This window comes from Mesoplodon bidens (assembly GCF_964165515.1).
Source record: "Mesoplodon bidens genome assembly, contig: HAP1_SCAFFOLD_35, whole genome shotgun sequence".
Taxonomy (NCBI): Eukaryota; Metazoa; Chordata; class Mammalia; order Artiodactyla; family Ziphiidae; genus Mesoplodon; species Mesoplodon bidens.
In genome coordinates, this window is record NW_027672525.1 from 3,751,561 (window position 1) to 3,769,209 (window position 17,649).

The following is a 17,649-nucleotide window of genomic DNA, read 5'->3' on the forward strand; positions in this document are numbered from 1 at the left end:
ATGCTCCATGACTTTTGTCATCACAATTCTCAATACACTTGTCATCACAATGCTCCCTGACACTTGTCGTCAGTATGCTCCTTGAACCCTGTCTTGGTAAGGCTCCATGCATTTTTCATCACAATGTTCCATGCCCTTTTCATCACAATGCTCCAAGACCCCTGTAATCACAATGCTCCATGCCGTTGTCATCACCAAGCTCCATGACACATGTCATCAGAATGTTTCATGAACTTCTCATCAAAATGCTCCATGTCCTTGTCATCACAATGCTCCAAGACCCCTGTAACCACAATGCTGCATGCCGCTTTTCATCTCAATGCTCCATGATCCCTGTCATCACAGTGCATCATGCCCATCATCATAATGCTTCAGGCTATTGTCAGTACAATGAAATCAAAATACTCCATGACCTCTGTCATCACAATGATCCATGACCCCTGTCATCACAGTACTCCATGAACATTTTCAGCACAATACTCCATGACACTTGTCATCACAATGGTCCATGCCCTCGTCATCAACAGTCTCTGTGACATTTTTAACCGCAATGCTCCATGAACTTTTCATCACAATGCTCTTTGACCCTTGTCATCACAATGCTCTATGCTTTCTCAGCACAATGCTCCATGACCCTTGTCATCACAATGTTCCATGCGCTTGTCAGCACAATGCTCTATGACACATGTCATCACAATGTACGATTCGGTTGTCATCACAGTGCTCCACAATCTTGTCATCACAAGCTCCATAAACCTTGTCATCACAATGCTCCATGCACTTCTCATCAGAATGCTCTCTCTCCATTGATATCACAATGTTACGTCACTATTCATCACAATACTCCCTCACCCCTGGCATCACAGTGTTCCATAACTCCTGTCATCAATATGCTACATGCATTATCATCACAATAATCGATGACCCCGGACATCACACTGTTCCATAACTCCTGTCATCAAAATGCTCCTTGAACTTTCATCAAAATGCTCCCTGACCCCTGACATCACAATGTTCCATAACCCCTGTCATCAAAATGTTCCATGACCCTTTTCATCAAATTGCTCCATGAACCTGTCATCACAATACTCCATGCCCTTTTCATCACAATGCTCCATGACCTTTGTCATCACAACTCACAATACACATGGCATCACAATGCGCCCTGACACTTGTCGTCAGAATGCTCCTTGAGCCCTGTCATGACAAGTCTCCATGCCTTTCTCATCACAATGATCCATGCCGTTTTCATTACAATGCTCCAAGACCCCTGTAATCACAGTGCTCCATGCCCTTGTCATCACAAAGCTCAAGGACACATGTCATTAGAATGCTCCTTGGCCTTCTCCTCACAATGCTCCATGCCCTTGTCATCACAATGATCCAAGACCCCTGTAATCACAGTGGCCCATGCCCTTTTTCATCAGTATGCTCCATGAGGTTTGTCATCACAAGGCTCCATGGTTTTCTCATCACAATGCTCCAGGACATTGTCATCACCATGCTTCACGACCTTGTCATGAAAATTCTCAATGGCCCTTGTCATCATAATGCTCCAAGCCCTAGTCATCACCATGCAACATTATATTTGTCATTACAATCCTCCATTACATTTGGCATCACAATGCTCCCTGCCATTGTCAGCGCAATGGACCCTGACATATGTCATCACAATGCTCCCTGACACCTCTCTTAACAATACTCCAAGACCTTCTCATCACAGTGCTCCATGCCCTTGCCATCACAATGCAGCATGTCCACTGTCATCACAATAATCTCTGAAACTTGTCAGACCAATGCTCCATGCCCCTTTCATTACAATGCTCCATGCCCTTGTCATCACAATGCTCCAAGACCCCTGTCATCACAATGCTCCGTGACTCCATTCGTCACAATGCTTCATAACGTATGTCATCACAATGGTCCATGCCCGCATCATCACAAGGCTCTGTGACCTTTGTAACCACAATGCTCCATGAACTTTTCATTACAATGCTTCGTGACCCTTGTCATCACAATGCTCCATGCCTTTGTCAGAACAATGCTACATGACTCTTGTCATCACAATGTGCCATGCACTTTTCATCACAACGGTCCACGACATCGTCATCGCTAAGCTCCATAAACCTTGTAATCACAATGTTCCATGCACTTCTCATCCAAATGCTCTCTCACCAGGGATATCACAATGTTACACCACTAGTCATCACAATACACCCTCACCCCTCTAATCACAATGTTCCATGATCCTTGTCATCACAATGCTACATGCCCTTATCATCACAATGTTCCATTACACCAGACATCACAATGATCCATAACCCCTGTCATCAAAATGCTCCATGACCCTTTTTATCCCAAAGCTCCATGACCCCTGACATCACAATGTTCTATAACCCCTGTCATCAAATTGTTCCATTACACATTTCATCAAATTGTTGCATGACCTTGTCATCAAAATGCTCCCTGCATTTCTCATCACAATGCACCACACCCTTGTCATCAAAATGCTCCATGACCTTTGTCATCACAAAGCTCCATGACAATTGGCATCACAATGCTAGATGCCCTTCTCATCACAATGCTCCATGCCCTTGCCATCACAATGCTCCATTACCCCTGTCATGACAATGCTCCATGACCTCTGCCATCACGATGTTCCATGGCCTTGTCATCACAAGGCTCCATGACCCTTCTCATTACAATGCTCCATTACCTCTGTCATAACAATGCCCCATGACCCCTGCCTTCACAATGATCCACTGCCTTGTCATCACAAGGCTCCATGACCCTTGCCATCACAATACTCCAAGACCCTGGTAATCAAAATGCTCCATGCCCTTTTCATCACAATGCTCCAAAACCCCTGTAATCACAATGCTCCCTGCCCCTATTTATCTCAATGCTCCATGAACCCTGTCATCACAATGCACCATGCCCATCATGATAATGCTTCAGGCTATTGTCATCACAATGAAATCAAAATGCTCAATGACCTCTGTCATCATAATGCTCAAAACCCTTGTGATCACAATGTTCCATAACACTTATCAACACAACAGCCCTGACGCTCATCATCACGATTATCCATGGTCTTCTCATCACAATGCTCAATACACTTGTCATCAAAATGTTCCCTGACACTTGTTGTCTGTATGCTCCTTGAACCCTCTCATGGAAAGGCTCCATGCCTTTTTCATCACAATGCTCCAAGACCCCTTTAATCACAATGCTCCATGTCCTTGTCATCACAAAGCTCCATGACGCCTGTCAGCAGAGTGCTCCATGGCCTTTTCCTCACAATGCTCCAAGCCCTTGTTATCACAGTGCTCCAAGACCCCTGTAATCACAATGCTCCATGCCCCATTTCATCAGAATGCTCCATGAGACTTGTCATCACAAGTCTCCATGTTCTTCTCATCACAATGCTCCAGGACTTTGTCAGCACTATGCTCCATTCCCTTGTCATCACAATGCTCCATGACCCATGTCTTCACAATACTCCATGAATATTTTCAGCCCAATGCTCCATGACCTTCTCATCACAATGCTCCATGACCAATATCATCACAATGCTCCATGACCACTGTCATCACAAATCTCCATGACACCTGACAACACAATGATCTGATACTCTTTTCATCACAATGTTCCTTTCCCTAGACATCACAATGCTCCAAGACCCCTCTCATCAAAATAATCCATGAACATTTTCAGCCCTATGCTCCATGACCCTTGTCATCACAATGATCCATGCCCTTGTCATCCCAATGATCCGTGACCCCTATATTCACAATGCTCCGTGATGCTTGTCATCACAATGCTCCATGCCTTTGTCAGCAAAATGCTACATGACCCTGTCATTACAATGCTCTATGCGCTTGTCATCACAATACTCCATTACCATTGTCATCACAATCATCCATGAACCCTGGGATCACATTGATTCATGTCCTAGTCATCTCAATGTTCCATGCTCCTTGAAATCAAAATGATCCATGACCTAGTCATCACAATGCTCCATGCCCTTGTCATCACAATGTGCCATTCCAACTGTCATCGCAATAATCCATGAAAATTATTAGACCAATGCTCCATGCCCTTGTCATCACAATGCTTCATGTCCTTGTTATCACAGTGCTCCATGACCCCTGTCATCACAATGCTTCGTGACTCCAGTCATCACAATGGTTCAGGACCTTTGTCATCACAATGGTCCATGCCCTCGTCATCAACAGACTCTGTGACCTTTGTAACCACAATGCTCCATGAACTTTTCATTACAATGCTCTTTGACCCTTGTCATCACAATGCTCTATGCCTTTCTAAGCACAATGCTTCATTACTCTTGTCATCACAGTGCTCCTTGTGCTGGTCAGGACAATGCTCCAAGACACATGTCATCACAATGCACCATGAACTTGTCATAAGAGTGCTCCACAATCTTATCATCACATTGCTCCATAAACCTTGTCATCAAAATGCTCCATGCACTACTCAACAAAATGCTGTCTCACCAATGATATCACAATGTTCCATCACTATTCATCACAATGCTCCCTCACCCCTGTCATCACAATGTTCCATGACTCCTGTCATCACAATGCTACATGCACTTATCATCACAATGTTTGATGACCCCTTACATCACAATGTTCCATAACCCCTGTCATCAAAATGCTTCAGGACACTTTTCATCAAATTGCTCCATGAACCTGTCATCACAATGCTCCCAGCCCTTCTCATCACAATGCACAAAGCCCTTGTAATCAAAATGCTCCATGACCTTTGTCATCACAAAGATCCATGACCCTTGGCATCACAATGCTCCATGTCATTGTCATCACAGTGTTCCATGAACGCTCTCATCACATTGCTCCATGCCCTTGTCATCACAAAGCTCCATGACACATGTCATCAGAATGCTCCATGGCCTTCTCATCACAATGCTCCATGCCCTTGCCATCACAGTGCTCCATTATCCCTGACATAACAATGCTCCATGACCCCTGCCATCACGATGTTCCACGGCCTTGTCATCACAAGGCTCCAAGACCCCTGTAATCACAATGCTCCATGCCCCTTTTCATCTCAATGATCCATGAACCCTGTCATCACAATGCACCATGCCCATCATCATAATGCTTCATGCTATTGTCATCACAATGAAATCAAAATGCTCCATGACATCTGACATAACAATGCTCCAAACCCTTGTGATCACAATATTCCATAACACTTTTCATCACAATGCCCCATAACGCTCGTCATCACAATTATCCATGGTCTTCTCATCACAATGCTCCATGACTTTTGTCATCACAATGCTCAATACACTTGTCATCAAAATGCTCCCTGACAGTTGTTGTCTGTATGCTCCTTGAACCTTTTCATGAAAAGGCTCCATGATATTTTCCTCACAATGATCCATGCCCTTTTCATCACAGTGCTCCAAGACACCTGTAATCCCAATGCTACATGCCCTTGTCATCAGAAAGCTCAATGATGCATGTCATTAGAATGATCCTTGGCCTTCTCCTCACAATGCTCCATGCCCTTGTCATCACAGTGTTCCAAGACCCCTGTAATCACAATGCTCCATGCCTCTTTTCATCAGTATGCTCCATGAGACTTGTCATCACAAGGCTCCATGTTTTTTTCATCACAATGCTTCACGACCTTTTTAATGGAAATTCTCAATGGCCCTTGTCATCCTAATCCTCCAAGCCCTAGTCATCACAATGCTCCATTATATTTGTCATCACAATCCTCCATTTCATTTGGCATCACAATGCACCCTGCCATTGTAATCGCAATGGACCATGACATATGTCATCACAATGCTCCGTGACTCCAGGCATCACAATGCTTCATAACATTTGTCATCAGAATGGTCCATGCCCGCGTCATCGCAAGGCTCTGTGATCTTTGTAACCACAGTGCTCCATGAAATTTCCATCACATTGCTCCGTGACCCTTCTCATCAAAATGCTCCATGCATTTGTCATAAAAATTCTCCATGACCTTTGTCATCACAAGGTGCCACGCACTTTTCATCACAACGGTCCACAAATTTATCATCGCAATGCTCCATAAACCTTGTAATCACAATGCTCCTTGCCCTTCTCATCACAGTGCTCCATTACCCCTCTCATAACAATGCTCTATGACCCCGGCCATCACAATGTTCCACAGCCATGTCATCACAAGACTCCATGACACTTGTCATCACAATGCTCCAAGACCCCTGTAATCACAATGCTCCATGCCCTTGTCATCACAATGCTCCATGACACATGTCATCAGAATGTTCCATGGCCTTCTCATCAAAATGTTCCCTGCCCTTTTCATCACAGTGCTCCAAGACCCTTGTAATCACAATGCTTCATGCCCTTTTCATCAGTATGCTCCATGAGATTTGTCATCCCAAGGCTCCATAGTTTTTTAATCACAATGCTCCAGGACCTTGTCATCACAATGCTTCTCGACCATGTCATGAAAATTCACAATGACCCTTGTCATCATAATGCTCCAAGACCTAGTCATCACAATTCTCCATTATATTTGTCATCACAATCCTCCATTTCATTTGCATCACCATGCTCCCTGCCATTGTCATCGCAAAGGAGCATGACATATGTCATCACAATTCTCCCTGACACCTGTATTCACAATACTCCATGACCTTCTCATCAAAATGATACATGCCCTTGTCAGCACAGTGCCCCATGCCCACTGTCATCACAATATTCTATGAAACTTTCAGACCAAGGCTCCATGCCCCTGACATCACAATGCTCCATGCCCTTGTCATCTCAATGCTCCATGACCCCTGTCATCACAATGCACCATGACGCCAGGCATCACAATGCTTCATAACATTTGTCATCAGAATGGTCCATGCCCGCGTCATCACAAGGCTCTGTGATCTTTGTAACCACAATGCTCCATGAAATTTCCATCACATTGCTCCGTGACCCTTCTCATCAAAATGCTCCAGGCCTTTGTCATAAAAATTCTCCATGACCTTTGTCATCACAATGTGCAACGCACTTTTCATCACAACAGTCCACAAATTTGTCATGGCAATGCTCCATAAAACTTGTAATCACAATGCTCCATGCCCTTCTCATCAAAATGCTCCATTACCCCTGTCATAACAATGCTCCATGATCCCTGCCATCACGTTGTTCCATGGCCTTGTCATCACAAGGCTCCATGATTTTCTCATCACAATGCTCCAGGACCTTGTCATCACAATGCTCCATGACCTTGTCATGAAAATTCTCAATGGCCCTTGTCATCATAATGCTCGAAGCCCTATTCAACACAATGCTCCATTACATTTGACATCACAATGCGCCCTGCCATTGTCATCGCAATGGACCATGACTTATGGCATCTCAATGCTCCCTAACACCTGTCTTCACAATAATCCATGACCTTCTTATCACAGTGTTCCATGCCTTTGTGATCACAATGCAGCATGTCCACTGTCATCACAAAAATCTATGAAAATTTTCAGTCCAATGCTCTGGGCCCCTGTCATCACAATGTTCCATGCACTTGTCATCACAATGCTCCATGACCCCTCTATTCACAATGCTCCGTGACGCTTTTCATCACAGTGCTCCATGACCCCTGTCATCACAATGCTCCATGCCTTTGTCAGCAAAATGCTTCATGACCATGTCATTACTATTCCCTTTGTGCTTGCCATCAAAATACTCCATTACCATTGTCATCACAATCCTCCATAAACCTTGGGATCACATTGCTTCATGCCCTTGTCATCACAATGCTCCATGCTCCTTGAAATCAATATGATCCATGACCTCTGTCAGCACAATGCTCCAAACACTTGTGATCACAAAGTTCCATAACACTTGTCATCACAACGTTCCATGATGCCTGTTATCACAATACTCCATGCCCTTTTCATCACAATGCTCCATGATCTGTGTCATCACAATTCTCAATACACTTTTCATCACAATGCTCCTTGACACGTCGTCAGAATGCTCCTTGAAACCTGTCAGGAACAGGCTCCATGCCATTTTCATCACAATGCCCCATGCCATTTTCATCACAATGCTCCATGCCATTGTCATCAACATACTCCAGAAGCTTGTCATCAGAATGGTCCATGACCCTTGTCATCACAATTCTCCATGCATTTGTTAGCACAGTGCTCCAAGCCAATGTCATCACAATGCTCCATTACCTTTGTCATCAGAATCCTCCATGACACTTGGCATCATTATGCTCCATGCCATTGTCATCACAATGGGCCATTACATATGTCATGACAATGCTCCCTGACACCTGTCTTCACAATACTGCATGACCTGGTCATCACAATGCTCTATGCACTTGTCATCACAGTGCTCCATGACACCTGTCATCAAATGCTTCATGACCTTTGTCATCACAATGGTCCATGCCCTCATCATCAACAGTCTCTGTGACGTTTGTAACCACAATGCTCCATGAACATTTCATCACATTGCTCCATGCCTTTGTCAGAAAAATGCTCCATGACCCTTGTCATCACAATGTGCCACGCGCTTTTCATCACAACGGTCCACAAATGTGTCCTGGCAATTCTCCATAAACATTGTAATCACAATGCTCCATGCACTTCTCCTCACAATGCACCATTACACCTGTCATAACAATGCTCCATGACCCTTGCCATCACAATGTTCCACGGCCTTGTCATCACAAGGCTCCATGACGCTTGTCATCACAATGTACCAAGACCACTGTAATCACAATGCTCCATGCCCTTGTGATCGCAAAGATCCATGACACATGTTATCAGTATGTTCCATAGCCTTCTCATCAAAATGCTCCATGCCCTTGTCATCACAAAGTTCCCTTACCACTGTCATAACCATGCTCCCTGACCCCTGCCATCACAATGCTCCCTGCCCTTCTCATCACAATGAACAATGCCCTTGTCATCAAAATGCTCCTTGACATTTGTCATCACAAAGATTCATGACCCTTGGCATCACAATGCTCCATGTCATTGTCATCACAATGCTCCATGAACGCTCTCATCACATTGCTCCATGCCCTTGTCATCACAAAGCTGCATGACACATGTCATCAGAATGCTCCATGTCCTTCTTATCACAATGTTCCATGCCCCTCCCATCACAATGCTCCATTACCTCGTCATAACAATGCTCCATGACCCCTGCCATAATGATGTTCCATGGCCTTGTCATCACAAGGCTCCATGACCCATCTCATCACAATGTTCGAAAACCCCTGTAATCACAATGCTCCATGCCCCTTTTCATCTCACTGATCCATGAACCCTGTCATCATAATGCACCATGCCCATCATCATAAGGCTTCATGCTATTGTCATCACAATGAAATCAAAATGCTCCATAACTTCTGTCATAACAATGCTCCAAATCCTTGTGATCACAATATTCCATAACACTTTTCATCAGAGTGCCCCATGACGCTCATCATCACAATAATCCTTGGTCTTCTCATCAAAATGCTCCATGACCTTTGTCATCACAATGCTCAATCCACTTGTCATCAAAATGCTCCCTGACACTTGTTGTCTGTATGCCCCTTGTACCCTGTCATGACAAGGCTCCATGCCTTTTTCATCACAATGAACCATGCCCTTCTCATCACAATGCTCGAAGACCACTGTTATCACAATGCTCCATGCTCTTGTCATCACAAAGCTCCATGACACATGTCATCAGAAAGTTCCATTGCCTTCTCATCAAAATGCTCCATGCCCTTGTCATCACATTGCCCCAAGACCCCTGTAATCACAATGCTCCATGCCCCTATTCATCTCAATGTTCCATGAACCCTGTTATCACAATGCATCATGCCCATCATCATAAGGCTTCCGGCTATTGTCAGCACAATTAAATCAAACTTCTCCATGACCTCTGTCATCACAATGCTCCATGACCCCTGTTATCACAATACTCCATGAACTTTTTCACCCCAATGCTCCATGACCCTTGTCATCACAATCATCCATGCCCTTGTCATCCCAATGCTTCATGACCCCTGTATTCACAATACTCCGGGACTCTTATCAGCACAGTGCTCCATGACACCTGTCATTACAGTGCTCCATGCCTTTTTCAGCAAAATGCTACATGACTTTTTCATTACAATGCTCTATGTGCTTGTCAACACAATACTCCATGACCATTGTCATCACAATCCTCCATGAACTTTAGGATCACATTGCTTCATGTCCTTGTCATCACAATGCTCCATGCTCCTAGAAATCAAAATAATCCATGACCTCTGTCATCACAATTCTCCAAACCATTGTGATAACAATGTTCCATAAAACTTGTCATCACAATGCTCCATGATGCTTGTCATCACAGTACTCCATGCCCTTTTCATCACAATGCTCCATGACCTTTGTCATCACAATTCTCAATACACTTGTCATCACAGTGCTCCCTGACATTTGTCGTCAGAATGCTCCTTGAACCCTGTCACGAAAAGGCTCCATGCCTTTTTCATCACAATGTCCCATGCCGTTTTCATCAAAATGCTCTATGCCATTGTCATCAAAATACTCCACAATCTTGTCATCAGAATCCTCCATGACCCTTGTCATCACAATTCTCCATGCACTTGTCAGCACAATGCTCCCTGACCCTTGTCATCACAATGCTCCAAGCCATTGTCATCACAATGCTCCATTACCTTTGTCATCAGAATCCTCCATGACCCTTGGCATCACAATTCTCCATGTGCTTGTCAGGACAATGCTCCATGACATATGTCATCACAATGCACCATGAGCTTCCCATCACATTGCTCCACAATCTTGTCATCACAATGCTCCATAAAACTTGTCATCACAATGCTCCATGCACTTCTCATCAAAATGCTCTCTCACCACTGATATCACAATGTTACATCACTATTCGTCACAATACTCCCTCACCCCTGTCATCATAATGTTCCATGACTCCTGTCATCACAATGCTACATGCACTTATCATCACAATGTTCGATGACGCCAGACATCACAATGTTCCATCACCCCTGTCATCAAAATGCTCCATGACACTTTTCATCAATATGCTCCATGACCCCTGACATAACAATGTTCAATAACCGCTGTCATCAAAATGTTCCATGACCCTTTTCATCCAATAGCTCCATGACCCTGTCATCACAATGCTCCCTGCCCTACTCATCAAAATGCACAAGGCCTTTGTCATCTAATTGCTCCATGACCTTTGTCATCACAATAATCCATGACACTTGTCATCACAGTGCTCCATGTCATTGTCATCACAATGCTCCATGAATGCTCTCATCACGTTGCTCCATGATCTTGTCATCACAAAGCTCCATAACACATGTCATCAGAATGTTCCATGGTCTTCTCATCACAATGCTTCATGCCCTTGCCATCACAATGCTCCATTACCCCTGTAATAACAATGCTCCATGACCAGTGACATCACGATGTTCCACGACCTTGTCATCACAAGGCTCAGTGACCCTTGTCAGCACAATGCTGAAGACACCTGTCAGCAAAATGCTCCATGCCTTTGTCATAACAAAGCTCCATGAAGCATGTCTTCAGAAGTTTTCATGGCCTTCTCATCACAATGCTCCATGCACTTGTCAGAACAATGTTCCCTGACCCTTGTCATCACAAAGCTCCAAGCCATTGTCATCACAATGCTCCATTACATTTGTCATCACAATCGTCCATTACATTTGGCATCACAATGTTCCCTGCCATTGTCATCGCAATGGACCATGACATATGTCATCACAATGCTCCCTGACACCTGTCTTCACAATACTCCATGACCTTCTCATCACAATGCTCCTTGCCCTTGTCATCACAATGCACCATGTACACTGTCATCACAATAATCTATGAAAATTGTCAAACCAATGTTCCATGCCCCTGTCATCACAATGTTCCATGCCCTTGTCTTCACAATGCTCCATGACCCCTGTCATCACAATGCTCCGTGACTCCATTCATCACAATGCTTCATAACGTTTGTCATCAGAACAGTCCATGCCCTCGTCATCACAAGGCTCTGTGACCTTTGTAACCACAATGCTCCATGAACTTTTCATCACAGTGCTCCATGCCTTTGTCAGAACAATGCTCCATGACCCTGGTCATCACAGTGTGCCATGTGCTTTTCATCACAATGATCGACTACCTTGTCATCGCTATGCTCCATAAACATTTTAATCACAATGCTCCATGCACTTCTCATCCAAATGCTCTCTCACCTGAGATATCACAATATTCCATCGCTAGTCATCACAATCCTCCCATAACTCTGTAATCACAATGTTCCATGATCCCTGTCATCACAATGCTACATCCCCTTATCAGCACAATGATCCATGACCACTGACATCATAATGTTCCATAACCACTGTCATCAAAATGCTCCATGACCCTTTACATCCCAAAGCTCCATGACAACTGGCATCACAATGTTCTATAACCCCTGTCATCAAAATGTTCCATTACACTTTTCATCAAATTGCTGCATGGCCCTGTAATCAAAATGATCCCTGGCCTTCTCATCACAATGCACCACACCTTTGTCATCAAAATGCTCCATGACTTTGTCATCACAAAGCTCCATGACACTTGGCATCACAGTGCTCCATGTCATTGTCATCACAATGCCCCATGAACACTCTCATCACATTGCTCCATGCCCTTGTCATCATAAAGCTCCATGACACTTGTCATCACAATGCTCGATACCCTTCGCATCACAATGCTCCATGCCCTTGTCATTACAATCCTCCATGACCCATGTATCACAGAGTTCCGTGCCCTTGTCATCACAAAGCTCCATGCCCACTCTCATCACAATAAAGCATGAAACATTTCAGACCAATGCTCAATGCACTTCTCATCACAATGGTCCATTACCTCTTTTATAACAATGTTCCATAACCCCTGCCATCACAATGTTCCACGGCCTTGTCATCACAATGCTCCAAGACCCCTGTAATCACAATGCTCCATGCCCCTTTTCATCTCAATGCTCCATGAACCCTGTCATCACAATGCACCATGCCCATCATCATAATGCTTCAGGCTATTGTCATCACATGAAATCAAAATGCTCCATGACCTCTTTCATCATCATGTTCCAAACCCTTGTGATCACAATGTCCTATAACACTTATCATCACAACACCCCATGATGCTCATCATCACAATTATCCATGGTCTTTCATTACCATGCTCCATGACTTTTGTCATCACAATTCTCAATACACTTGGCATCACAATGCTCCCTGACACTTGTCGTCAGTATGCTCCTTGAACCCTGTCTTGGTAAGGCTCCCTGCATTTTTCATCACAATGTTCCATGCACTTTTCATCTCAATGCTCCAAGACCCCTGTAATCACAATGCTCCATGCCGTTGTCATCACCAAGCTCCATGACACATGTCATCAGAATGTTTCATGAACTTCTCATCAAAATGCTCCATGTCCTTGTCATCACAATGCTCCAAGACCCCTGTAACCACAATGCTGCATGCCGCTTTTCATCTCAATGCTCCATGATCCCTGTCATCACAGTGCATCATGCCCATCATCATAATGCTTCAGGCTATTGTCAGCACAGTGAAATCAAAATACTCCATGACCTCTGTCATCACAATGCTCCATGACCCCTGTCATCACAGTACTCCATGAACATTTTCAGCACAATACTCCATGACCCTTGTCATCACAATGGTCCATGCCCTCGTCATCAACAGTCTCTGTGACATGTTTAACCGCAATGCTCCATGAACTTTTCATCACAATGCTCTTTGACCCTTGTCATCACAATGCTCTATGCTTTCTCAGCACAATGCTCCATGACCCTTGTCATCACAATGTTCCATGCGCTTGTCAGCACAATGCTCTATGACACATGTCATCACAATGCACGATTCGCTTGTCATCACAGTGCTCCACAATCTTGTCATCACAATGCTCCATAAACCTTGTCATCACAATGCTCCATGCACTTCTCATCAGAATGTTCACTCTCCATTGATATCACAATGTTACATCACTATTCATCACAATACTCCCTCACCCCTGGCATCACAGTGTTCCATAACTCCTGTCATCAACATGCTACATGCATTATCATCACAATAATCGATGACCCCGGTCATCACAATGTTCCATAACCCCTGTCATCAAAATGCTCCTTGAACTTTCATCAAAATGCTCCCTGACCCCTGACATCACAATGTTCCATAACCCCTGTCATCAAAATGTTCCATGACCCTTTTCATCAAATTGCTCCATGAACCTGTCATCACAATACTCCATACCCTTTTCATCACAATGCTCCATGACCTTTGTCATCACAACTCACAATACACATGGCATCACAATGCGCCCTGACACTTGTCGTCAGATTGCTCCTTGAACCCTGTCATGACAAGGCTCCATGCCTTTCTCATCACAATGATCCATGCCGTTTTCATTACAATGCTCCAAGACCCCTGTAATCACAGTGCTCCATGCCCTTGTCATCACAAAGCTCAAGGACACATGTCATTAGAATGCTCCTTGGCCTTCTCCTCACAATGCTCCATGCCCTTGTCATCACAATGATCCAAGACCCCTGTAATCACAGTGGCCCATGCCCTTTTTCATCAGTATGCTCCATGAGGTTTGTCATCACAAGGCTCCATGGTTTTCTCATCACAATGCTCCAGGACATTGTCATCACCATGCTTCACGACCTTGTCATGAAAATTCTCAATGGCCCTTGTCATCATAATGCTCCAAGCCCTAGTCATCACCATGCTCCATTATATTTGTCATTACAATCCTCCATTACATTTGGCATCACAATGCTCCCTGCCATTGTCAGCGCAATGGACCCTGACATATGTCATCACAATGCTCCCTGACACCTCTCTTAACAATACTCCAAGACCTTCTCATCACAGTGCTCCATGCCCTTGCCATCACAATGCAGCATGTCCACTGTCATCACAATAATCTCTGAAACTTGTCAGACCAATGCTCCATGCCCCTTTCATTACAATGCTCCATGCCCTTGTCATCACAATGCTCCAAGACCCCTGTCATCACAATGCTCCGTGACTCCATTCGTCACAATGCTTCATAACGTATGTCATCACAATGGTCCATGCCCGCATCATCACAAGGCTCTATGACCTTTGTAACCACAATGCTCCATGAACTTTTCATCACAATGCTTCGTGACCCTTGTCATCACAATGCTCCATGCCTTTGTCAGAACAATGCTACATGACTCTTGTCATCACAATGTGCCATGCACTTTTCATCACAACGGTCCACGACATCGTCATCGCTAAGCTCCATAAACCTTGTAATCACAATGTTCCATGCACTTCTCATCCAAATGCTCTCTCACCAGGGATATCACAATGTTACACCACTAGTCATCACAATACACCCTCACCCCTCTAATCACAATGTTCCATGATCCTTGTCATCACAATGCTACATGCCCTTATCATCACAATGTTCCATTACACCAGACATCACAATGATCCATAACCCCTGTCATCAAAATGCTCCATGACCCTTTTTATCCCAAAGCTCCATGACCCCTGACATCACAATGTTCTATAACCCCTGTCATCAAATTGTTCCATTACACATTTCATCAAATTGTTGCATGACCTTGTCATCAAAATGCTCCCTGCATTTCTCATCACAATGCACCACACCCTTGTCATCAAAATGCTCCATGACCTTTGTCATCACAAAGCTCCATGACAATTGGCATCACAATGCTAGATGCCCTTCTCATCACAATGCTCCATGCCCTTGCCATCACAATGCTCCATTACCCCTGTCATGACAATGCTCCATGACCTCTGCCATCACGATGTTCCATGGCCTTGTCATCACAAGGCTCCATGACCCTTCTCATTACAATGCTCCATTACCTCTGTCATAACAATGCCCCATGACCCCTGCCTTCACAATGATCCACTGCCTTGTCATCACAAGGCTCCATGACCCTTGCCATCACAATGCTCCAAGACCCTGGTAATCAAAATGCTCCATGCCCTTTTCATCACAATGCTCCAAAACCCCTGTAATCACAATGCTCCCTGCCCCTATTTATCTCAATGCTCCATGAACCCTGTCATCACAATGCACCATGCCCATCATGATAATGCTTCAGGCTATTGTCATCACAATGAAATCAAAATGCTCAATGACCTCTGTCATCATAATGCTCAAAACCCTTGTGATCACAATGTTCCATAACACTTATCAACACAACAGCCCTGACGCTCATCATCACGATTATCCATGGTCTTCTCATCACAATGCTCAATACACTTGTCATCAAAATGTTCCCTGACACTTGTTGTCTGTATGCTCCTTGAACCCTCTCATGGAAAGGCTCCATGCCTTTTTCATCACAATGCTCCAAGACCCCTTTAATCACAATGCTCCATGTCCTTGTCATCACAAAGCTCCATGACGCCTGTCAGCAGAGTGCTCCATGGCCTTTTCCTCACAATGCTCCAAGCCCTTGTTATCACAGTGCTCCAAGACCCCTGTAATCACAATGCTCCATGCCCCATTTCATCAGAATGCTCCATGAGACTTGTCATCACAAGTCTCCATGTTCTTCTCATCACAATGCTCCAGGACTTTGTCAGCACTATGCTCCATTCCCTTGTCATCACAATGCTCCATGACCCATGTCTTCACAATACTCCATGAATATTTTCAGCCCAATGCTCCATGACCTTCTCATCACAATGCTCCATGACCAATATCATCACAATGCTCCATGACCACTGTCATCACAAATCTCCATGACACCTGACAACACAATGATCTGATACTCTTTTCATCACAATGTTCCTTTCCCTAGACATCACAATGCTCCAAGACCCCTCTCATCAAAATAATCCATGAACATTTTCAGCCCTATGCTCCATGACCCTTGTCATCACAATGATCCATGCCCTTGTCATCCCAATGATCCATGACCCCTATATTCACAATGCTCCGTGATGCTTGTCATCACAATGCTCCATGCCTTTGTCAGCAAAATGCTACATGACCCTGTCATTACAATGCTCTATGCGCTTGTCATCACAATACTCCATTACCATTGTCATCACAATCATCCATGAACCCTGGGATCACATTGATTCATGTCCCAGTATCACAATGTTCCATGCTCCTTGAAATCAAAATGATCCATGACCTAGTCATCACAATGCTCCATGCCCTTGTCATCACAATGTGCCATTCCAACTGTCATCGCAATAATCCATGAAAATTATTAGACCAATGCTCCATGCCCTTGTCATCACAATGCTTCATGACCTTGTTATCACAGTGCTCCATGACCCCTGTCATCACAATGCTTCGTGACTCCAGTCATCACAATGGTTCAGGACCTTTGTCATCACAATGGTCCATGCCCTCGTCATCAACAGACTCTGTGACCTTTGTAACCACAATGCTCCATGAACTTTTCATTACAATGCTCTTTGACCCTTGTCATCACAATGCTCTATGCCTTTCTAAGCACAATGCTTCATTACTCTTGTCATCACAGTGCTCCTTGTGCTGGTCAGGACAAT

At 44.3% G+C, this 17,649-nt stretch overlaps 1 long non-coding RNA gene across 1 annotated transcript in view; it reads right to left on the bottom strand.

The window, feature by feature from the left end:
- LOC308610079 overlaps positions 1–17,649 on the bottom strand; it is a 548,215-nt gene that overhangs the window by 122,964 nt on the left and 407,602 nt on the right. The window contains exon 2 of the long non-coding RNA XR_014014422.1: positions 14,438–14,462. This is a non-coding gene — a long non-coding RNA (uncharacterized lncRNA). The remainder of the gene's footprint in view (positions 1–14,437; positions 14,463–17,649) is intronic.